The sequence below is a fragment of the Crocuta crocuta genome, unplaced genomic scaffold, assembly GCF_008692635.1.
Source record: "Crocuta crocuta isolate KB4526 unplaced genomic scaffold, BGI_CrCroc_1.0 scaffold653, whole genome shotgun sequence".
NCBI classification, from domain to species: Eukaryota; Metazoa; Chordata; class Mammalia; order Carnivora; family Hyaenidae; genus Crocuta; species Crocuta crocuta.
The window spans coordinates 732377-742155 of record NW_027527134.1 but is presented as its reverse complement, the minus strand read 5'-3'; the positions used below and the strand labels follow the sequence as shown (position 1 = coordinate 742155).

The window sequence follows — 9779 nt, the reverse complement described above, 5'->3', positions numbered from 1 at the left end:
CTTCTGCAGCCACATCACATGAGCGGGCACAGCCCGCTCTGAGCCGCCGCCCGGGACCCACCCGCGGCCTTTGCTGCCCAGGCCAGCTGGAAGCAATCTCCGAGTGGCGGGCAGGTGGTGGTCCGTGCCGGCCCTGCACCCATGGCCGCCTCGGGCCCCTTCCCTGCCGGAATGAACCAAGCGCTCTGGAATTCGTGAAGAAATCAGGGGTCTTTGGGCTGCTGTTTTTCTTGGCGAGGCCTTATCACAAATTAGTGGGGAAGCCCGAAGGTTAGGGTTTCAGTTAGTTCAGCAGAATCTGAGAAGCGGGGAGCTGGCCTCCTGCTCTCCTTGACCTGTGGGGCCCAGGATGACTAAGCAGGCAGGTGACCCATGCCTTGGGCAGGGGGGAGGCCGCGTTTGCACAAGCTGAGGTTTCAGAAAGCCCCGCACCCCTGCCTTCCTCAGGCCCCCCCGGGGCTGGAAGTGAGCCTTGGCCGTGGAGTCCTGAGCGGGGGCTCCGGGCACCGCAGGGGCAAGGGGCGCTCAGCTTGTGTGACGGGCTTGCCCAGGCAGGGGTGAAGGCGAGCTGGATAGGGGTTCTGGGGTGCGAGCCCCGCGGACCTGAGGAACCTCTGGGGAAGCTGCTTCCTCAACCACAGGCAGACGTCAGGCCTCTACGTCGACTTGTCCCTAGTAGATAAGCGGCAGGGCTCAGCCGTGAAAGCCGTTCTTTGGACACAAAGGTGGGCTGGGTGGCCTCTCCCGCCCGGGGCGCGGGGCTGCGGGTGCCGGACCCCTGGGGAAGGATTGCTGCCCACCGTTGCTCCAGAAAGGGGTGACCCCTGTGTCCCCCAGGGGCAGCCTTCGCCCCAGGGCGCTTCCCTCCTATCTCCGTTTCACAAGCTCCCACCGCCCTGCCCCGGGGGCTCCCCAGAGCTGAAATGACCTTGGCAGACAGGTCTACCCCGGGTGCAAGGCCTGCATTTCGAGCCAGTCAGTCGGTCTTGGGCAAATCGCACACTTGACCGCGGGGCCAGCCGGGTGTGCGCGAGCAGGCCGGGCGCCTGGTGGCACGGGACCCCGCTGTGCTGCTTCCCGGTGGACAGTCTCTGAGCGCTGGCTACGCCAGGGGCCGCCCTCGTCCCTGGTACAGGTTACTGGACCGGGTGTGGCAGAGACCACTGCGCGGAGTGCCGCCCACGTGGGCCCCGCCTGCGGGACATGCTGCCCCTTCTCCCCTCCGCCGCTCACTCCCCTCGGCCCCGCTCTGAGGGTGATGGTGGCCCTGCCGCCCGGTCCCCAGCCCCCTGGCTGCCAGCCCGACGGGGACCCGGCGGCCAGCGTCGGTCCATCTGGCAGAACGCCGTCCGGGGTGGGGGGGGTGGCTGCCACTCCCGGGGATTTAGGGCCGTCACCTGGCAGGCCGAGGACTGTCTGCCCTGACAGAGTGAGTGGCCCCGTGCGGGAAGGGGACACCGAAAAGCGATACTGAGCTGGGGGGAGACCGTATATCATCTGAGCCTCCAAGTGTCCGTGTCACCCTGTCGTCTGTCTGTCCTGCCTGGGCTCCTCGTCCGCGGGGCCCTGATGATTTTGCTGCAGGGTCCAGGCCCAGATGAGGTTTTCTATCAGGAAGACGGGACCCCAGTCGGGCCCCAGGGGTCAGGGTGCGGCGGCGGTGGGGGGGGGAGGGGCACGTGCACGGAGGGTGGGCTCAGGGTCAGGAGCGGGGAGCCAGGCTTGTGTTTCTGCTCTGCCTGGTGGAGAGCAAACCCCTTCACACCTGCAGCTGGTCCCCAAGGCCACCTCCCCTCCCCCAGCAGCACCCCCTCCATCACGTGCCGTGCTCTGGCCGCCGGGTCAGGCGCACGGCTGCACTTGTACTTCGGGCCGGCCTCTCCGACTGCTGGGAACCTGGGGCCGCACTGTGTGAACCGCCCCAGCTAGCCCGCCGGAGAGGCCCCGGGCCCCGGCTGGGGCCTGACCTGCGAGGGAGGCCATCTGAGACCACCCAGCCCCCACTCATGCCCGTCGGCCCGCTCAGCCGCCCCACAGAAACGTGAGCTGCTTGGTTTCGGGGGAGGTTTGCTGTTTGGCTTGGGGACGGCGCGTCTCAGGGCCAAGCTCACTTCCACACGGCCACTCTGCGCCCGGCATTGTCCTTCCCTGGTGTCCCTGCTTCAGGCACCGCTGTCACAGCAGGCACAGACCCACGGACCCGACCTGGCCTGGGACTGTCTTCCCGGGTCGCCAGATGTGCCGGGAACCCAGGACGCGCCGCGAGGTCTCCCCCACGTGCCTCTCCCCACCATCTTGCCCCAGGGCCACCCCGGAGGGTGCTGTCCTCCCCTGAAAGGTGAGGCCACTGAGGCCCACATGCCCAGTGTCCCCAGGAGGCTACTGAGTGTCTGTGGCCCACCATTCATCCCGCGGCAAATGGGGACGGTGCCACCAGCACCCTGGGGCGGGGTGACCAGCNCGCCCATCTGTCACCCCCCAGGGGAAGCCATCACTCCGGGCTGAAGAGTCACACCCAGTCCCACCCCAGCCGCCTGCTGCCCTTTCCTGCCCTCACCCAGCCTGCATTTCTTCATCACCCGTCAGCCTGATGGGATGTCACGTCACCTGTGAGCTCCGGGGGGGCGGGGGTGCTGGCTGTGTGGTTCCCCCCCACGCACCCTGACTTGCCCGGGCCAGCCCACACGGGCACCTCGGGGATCAGCCCTGACCCCAGGGGGTGTGGGGCTTCCTGCGATCTGTGCCAGTCGGGACCCCGGCCATCTGTGGGCTCCCTGCACGCGGCGAGCCCATTCACGCACGAGGTTGGCCGTGGAGCCCCGTGGAAGCTGAGGTGGGCGCTGAGAGGGACAGGAAGCTCGGGGCACGTGTCCTTCTGGGCTTAGAATGGGGGTGTCCCCCTGAGCCGGACAGAGGTCGACTCCGGGTGAGGGCGGTGCCGCCGGCCAGGCCGGGGCGGCCACCCCCCGCTCTCGAGGAGCCCAGGCAGCCCAGAGCGGCCGCCTTGCCGAGCGGAACGCTCCTCGTCACGGCTCTGTGGTGTCGAGGACGGTGACCCCCAAGGCCCACCCTCGCCTCCCCCGGCCCACTCGGCGGGGCACCTCCCACCCCTGCACGCAGGAGAAAAGCCGCGAGAAGACTCTTGACCACCGGAATGTAAATCCCTAGAAATATTTCTTGATACAATCTGCTAATTCCACTCCCTCCTCGGACGGGGGGCTGCGGGGCACACCCCCGGCGGCTGGGGCCGAGCGCTCGGCACAGGGGCGGCCGGGCTGGGACGTGGGCTCGGGCCTCAGGCCCTCAAAGCGCCCAGCGGGAGTCGGCTTATTAGCGGCCTGGAACAAAAGCTGCGGAGGCTTGGGGTCCCCTTGCACGCAGACCCCTGCAGGGAGCCTTTCAGCCCCCAAAGCACTGCCTTTTAACTCAGCCTCCTCTGCAGGACAAACAGGGGAGGAAATTAGTCGTGGGTGCTGTCGGATGTTTTGTAACTTGTCGGGCTGTGTCCCTGGAGCTGCTCTGGCCCCGGCAGTTTGTCTCTTGACATTCAGAATGGATAACCTGAAGCAGCCCCTGCCGGCCCCCTCCCTGCCTTTTTAACTCTTTACAAGAGTGCACAGACAAAACCCCTTTCTTGCCTCGGGGCCGGGCTCTGCGAAGGCCAGGGGCCTCGTCCGCAGGAATCTGGGGAGGGCAGGCTGGGGAGGCGGACGCCCAGGAGAACCCCTTTCCTCCCCGTCGGAACCGAGCCCCGGCGGCCCTGGGGTCTGTGCTGGCCTCCCGCTCCCAGCAAGCCCTGCCCTGCCTCACCCTACCGAAAGGGGCAAATGACGGACAATTGCCCCGGGGCTCCAAGGGGGTGACTTCCCATGGGCTGCAGGAGACGTAGTGATTACTCACAGGGGGCACATGGGGCCCCCAGGTTCGGGAAGCCAGGGCCCGGCAACACGGAGCGGCTGTGGCTCTGCTCACGCTCCAGCTCCCGTTTCCCGTGGCCGAGGGGAAGCCCCTCTTGGGCCCCCAGCACCCGGGGTGAGCCCCCAGCGTAGGGCGCCGAGAAGGCTCCTTCAGGCGCCGGCAGCTCAGGCAGGCAGGGGTTAACAGGACACTGCCTGTGCTGGCTGGCCCTGGGTCCCACTCCCCTCGCAGAGAACAGCTAGGTGACCTTCGAGGGGGCTGCTTCTCTCTGGGAACCTCTCCCAAGGCCGGGGGCCTCCTCCCGGCCTTCAGCTGTCCCCGCACAAGGCCAGAGTGGGCTTGGCCTGAAGGAGGCCTGACCTCAGCCTGGCCCCGGAAGGCAACCAGGCCAGGAAGTGTGTGCCTGCGTGTGCACATCGCCGACGCAGCTAGCCTTTCCGGATACCGTCGATACTTTGTAAAATAATGAATCATGGGGACGTTTGGTTTGTCTTGAGCTTCTAAACCTCACACGTAGGATCCATCTGGAGGAGTCCTATGCCATCTCGGGTCCCGGGAGTGTCCCCTCGCCACCCCGCCAGCCCCACGGCCCTCAGCCATGGCGGAGGGAGACGGGTCATTTCCGGAGCCAGTCCTGGGAGGTTGTGAGGGTCAGCACATTCGTGTCTGTGACAGAGCGGCCCCCCCAACTCCCAGGGGCGTGAGAGGGGTCGGGCTCAGTGTATGTGGCGTGTGCGCACGACCTTGTCACGCATCTGCAATGCGAGCTTGATCTGTTCCTCTCCTCCCTTCTGTGGCTGAAGATTATAGAAAATCAGGCTATGCCTCCCGAGGTCACGGCCCACGTGGGGCCGCTTATTTCTCTGAAACCACACGATGTACGGCCTGAGGTGCTGTCCTCGGCCGCCCCAGCCACCAAAGGGCCCCGGGCACTTGGGTCACCACACACGGCCTGCCACCCAGCGGGTGGTGTCCGGGCCGAGGGACAGTCCCCCGGACCTTGCTGTGGTCCATGTTCTCTGAGCGCTGGGGCCTGTGTCACCTCTCAGGAAGGTAAACCCGTGTGTCCATAAACTCACGTCTGCGATCACNCCCCCCCACCCCCCACCGAGAGATGCAGAAGCGGAGACTCAGGAGGTCGGCTCTCCGAGAGCACACAGCTGCCAGGTGGCCTGGTGGGGACGTGACACGCACTGGGAGCGGTGACGCACGGAGAGGCACCCAGAGAGGACCCCACCGGAGGGGCTCGACACCCTCGCGTGGTCCTGGCTGCGACTGTCCTTCCTGCGACAGATCTCAGCGGCCCTGAGCCGGGGCCCCGCCACGCTCGTGCTCCGAGGAGCTTCGGGTCGGGGTCCTAGCTTTCCTTGACGGCTCGTGACGGTCAGCCTGGCGGTCACCGGAAGCGCCCTGGTGCCTCCCCGCCCTCCTTCCTTTGCGTCCACCCCTGGGAGCTGCACTCGACAAAGCTCCGCGCACGGAAACTGAGACGGGGCAGGGGCCCAGCCCGGAGGCAGGGAGGCTAGGCGCGAGGCCGGCCGGGGGCTCCAGGGTGACGTGTGAGGCTGAGGGCAGGTGAAAGGGAGGCGGTGGTCAGAAGGGGCCGGGCCCCTGTCCTGAGCCTCTGCCTTGCAGGCTGGGTGTGGGGGTTCTCAAGGCCTTGAATCCAGGCCAGGCGTGTCAGCCTGTCAACCCAGAGCTCACTTAGGGAAGGGGCTGACCCCAAGCCAGGAGCCGCGGGGCACCAGCTACGCCCCTTCCAACATGAGAAAACAAGAAATGCCTGTGCAGCAGACACGGCCTTCCCGGCCCCCCGGGAGCGAAGTTTAGTTCTTTCCTTGTGACCCCAGAAGTTCCCTGATGAGGAGTTACTGCTCGGGGGTCTGCTGGCTCCCCTGCCTGCTCCCTGGCTCCGAGGGGCAGTTTTCCTGCCCCCCTCCCCCAGCCCCCAGCTCTGTCCCCAAGGACCCTTGCTTCTGCTCTCCTGAGAGCTTGTGGTTAGAACAAAATAAGAAGCCAGGGAGTGGGGCCTGCGGAACTTTCCTGAATACAGAGTGGGGGGAGGGCTGTGACTTCCTGGAGCTCCCCTCCCCCAGCACCAGTCTCCTCCTAGCCCGGGCGGCGGGGCCCGGAGGGGGCCGGTGGGGCCCAGAGGGGGCCGGCATAGGTAATGGCTCTCGAGAAGGACAAGGAAAGGGCTGGAAAGCCTGGAGGGAGGGAGAGCTAACCGTGGCCACCTCAAAGTCTCCTTTCTGTTGGCTTTTGAATACTGAGTGTTTTGGAGAAACCATAAGTGGCGTGCAGACCCAGCTGCTGACCCTCCCGCTCTGGGTGATCCACGAGCTGATTTCCAGGCCCCCCTCCCACCAACGGCCTTGAACACCGCCGAGGGGGCCCCCCAGGCTGAGGGGTGCCGTGGTGAGCCCCCCCGCCACTGCACCCCCGCAGGGTGTGTGTTCGCCCCGTTGGGGGTGAGAGGGAAGGGAGGGGCACTCTGCCCAGGACCCCTCCCTCCCCCCCCCGTGGCAGCAGCCCGCGGGGGTGGGGGGAGTGTGTACACCTGGCGGCCAAGTGCGTGTGGCGCCCCGATGATAATACAACCCCCAGGCTGCATATTCCGTATTTCTCCCTTGCTGGGAAGAAAGGTAGCGCCTGATGGGCACGAATCTCTGTGAGGCTCGCACACACTCGCCCGAGGAGGGGCGTGTGCCCCCCAGGCTGACCCTCAGGACGACGAAGTGTCAGGCCTGTGGGTCGGGGAGCAGGAGGTGACCTCAGGGCGGTGAGCAGAGTGTGTAAGGGGCCCGGGGCTAGAGGCCGGCTCTGTGTCACACCGGGACCTGGGTGGTCAGGGTCGGAGCACTTCTAGAAAGCCAGCCTCAGGCCTGGTCAGGGCTGCCCCTGATCCCCAAACGCCCCTCCCCTCGGCCCGCCAGGCTCTCCTGTCCTGCTGGTGCGGTAAGCGGGGCCCCTGTGCAGACCCCCCAGCCGGCCCGAGCGGGACAGCAGCACACGTGGGCGGGGAAGCCGCGGGGCCGCCCGTTACGCAGCAGGGCCCGGTCGTCCTGACTAGTCCCAGGCTCACGGACTGCTCGACACCGGACCGGGCGCTCCCCCAGTATCTGTGTGCTGACCTCCCACTGAGCGCCTGGCCCGAGGCCGGGTGTGATCCCCGCAAGTTCCTACCCAGGACCCCATTCCCCTGGGCTCCCGGCTGCCCGCGGCTCCCTCCAAAAGCAGAGACATAAGTAACACCACGGAGCCAGCACACGGGCGCACTGGCCCCTTGGATGTCGGCCGCCTGGTTCCACCCACCCCACCCGGGAGACGCGCCACGCCGCCCGCGCCTTCCTTGGCGGGACTCACACGTGTCCACTCCGGCCGTGGCTAGGAAGCCCCCAAGACAAGACGTCCCGGGGGACAGGGAGTGGGGACCCAGCGGCCCCGCAGAACTGAGGCTGTTTGTGTGCACGCCCCGGGCAGGGAGCCGGGCGGGCGGCCATGTGCCCGGGAAGCCCGAGGCCCACCTGTAGGCGGAGGACGAGGCTGTGGGTGGAGGAGACCCAGCGGTGCTCCTAGGCGGCCGCCACGAGCACACGCATCTGACCGCCTTGCGCTGTGGCTGCTCCAGCCCGAGACCGTCCCTCTGGGGGACCCCGGAGGGGCCACGGCCCGTCTGAGGATGCTGAGGGGCCCCGGGCTTCTTTCCCCGGCCCCGCGTGGGTGCATGCGGCCGCGGGGCTACTTGTGACCACCCCAAATGTGAAAAAATTGTAAGTGATACAAATAGCAATTAACGTGGGTCCAGCGACCAAGACAAACGAGGTGGGTGAGAGACGGGGTTCCGACCTCGCTGCCGGAGCCTGTCTTGACACTCCCAGTACAGCCGAGGTCAAAGGCAGGGCACGGCCCCTGGGGGGCTTACGTCCTCTGAAACGGGTTTTTATGGGGGGGGGGACTCATCCGAAAGCTGCAGGTCTGAGGTTGTCAGGAAATCCCTGCTTTATCTCAGGTAGTCAGGTCCAAAATCTGTCCCCTGGGTGGAGGGCGGCCTCTCCCTGACACCCGTCACAGCGGGCCAGCCGGGGACGGGGGGTTGACAGAGACTCGGGGGGATGGTTTTACAGCTTGCGTCAGCATGGTGCCCGCTTGCCCCCCCGGACCCTCCGGACCCCAGGCTCACGTGTCTGGCCCCCAGGTCCACGCGGGGCTCCGGAGAGCAGGGGCTGCCCGCATAGCTAGGGGAAATGTGTCCAGAAGGACAGAGTGTGACACGGCGGTGCCCCGGGAGGGCTGCTCACACCACCTGAGCCAGGACCTCTGGCCCTGAGAGGAGTCCCCCCGGGGCCGACTGCCGAGGTGGTCACGGGCTCCCGAGGCTGGCTTGGCCAGGGACGGACGGGCATTTCCTCCGAGAGAGCCCGGGAGGGTGGGGAGGAGGGGCCTGGGGTTTTCTCAGGCACAGCGGCCCCCATTCACCCCTACAGCTGGAAACCAAGGCCCCTGGCCGTTCCGCTCTCCCTGGGCCATCACAGGCCCGAGAGCTCTATTCTCCTCTCTGTCACACGAGCCCCGCCTAGGCCTGGCCGCTGCGTCTGCTGCTTGGGCGGCTACAGGAGGGTCCTCCCTGGACCCCTTCTCTTCCCCTGCTGGCCTCCAAGGGGACCTGGGTGACACGCACAGCCTGTCCTGCCCCACGTGCCCGGCTCCTCTGGGTACAGCCTTTAAGATACGGGCTCCCTGAGAGCTCAGACCCAAGGCAAGCAGGGGTGCAAGCTGCCGGCTGCTTCCCGGGCTGAGGCTCAAGGTGGGGGTGGGGGTCTCTGTCGGTCAGGGCTGGTGCCCGGAGTGCCCTTGCCCACAGCTTCCCAGGATGCCTGCGAACGCCCGCCCATCCACAACCTCACCCCTGTGGTAGCAAAAGGGGTGCACTCACGCTCCGCTACGCCCCGCGGCCGTCTGTGCGGCCCCGCCCTGGGCCCCCGCCGCGGCCTCTGGGCCAGACGCTGACAAGCTGGAGGCCTCACACATGTGACGGGCTAGGACTCGGGTCCTGGGACCTGGACTTTGAGGGACAAGAGGCGCATCTGCCCGCGTCCTTGCTCCAGAAGCGAGTGCTACCTTGTGAACGATGGCGGTGGGGTCCCCAGCTGGCCCCCAAGGTCTTCTCCCACCTGACGTTGCCCCGGCCTCGATCCCTGTGGCTCTGGAGCCCAACACGCCGCCTCCCTCTGGTCTGTCACCCGCCACCCCCTCTGCCTTCGTGGGGTCCGCCTGGCGTGCTGTCTCGTCCTCGGAGGGGGGGGGGCGGGTCTTTGCGAGGCCTCGGCTGACCCTTCAGCCCCCACCTGTCTGCCTGACACTTGCCAGGATGGGAGGTGCTTCTCCCCACGCGGAGCACACGTGGGGTCGGAGTACCGTGCCCAGCCCAGGACGGGCACAGGGCAGGTCTCTGTCACCGCTGATGACGGGGCGGTCATCCGGCCACCCTCTGCCCCCACGCACAGGGCACTCGGGCCGACCAGGGGAGCCACGGGAGGAGGGTCCCAGGGTCCACGGCCTCGCAGACGGCACAGTCAGAGCTCCCGCGCTGCCTCACGGGGCCGGGCAGGGCCTTCGGGGAGGGGAGGGGGCTCAGAGGGCGAGGGGGCCCAACCCAAGCTGCTCAGGTGCCGAATGCTAGAAGGCTCCTGTCTGAGCCGGCCCCGGGCAAGGGCGGGCAAGCAGGACTGCGGGACCGGGAGGCACGGCGGGGCCGGGACTTCGCCTTTGCCACGACAGCCACGGGGAGAGGTCTCGGCGGCCCGCTCAGGCCTGGAGACGCTCTGCTCCCCGTGTTGTTCTCTCCTCAGACTCTTGTG

General features: G+C 67.2%; 1 protein-coding gene across 1 annotated transcript in view; it reads right to left on the bottom strand.

The window, feature by feature from the left end:
- The window catches only part of KCNQ1 (potassium voltage-gated channel subfamily Q member 1), a 318572-nt gene that overhangs the window by 111339 nt on the left and 197454 nt on the right, over nt 1-9779 (bottom strand). The window lies entirely within an intron of this gene.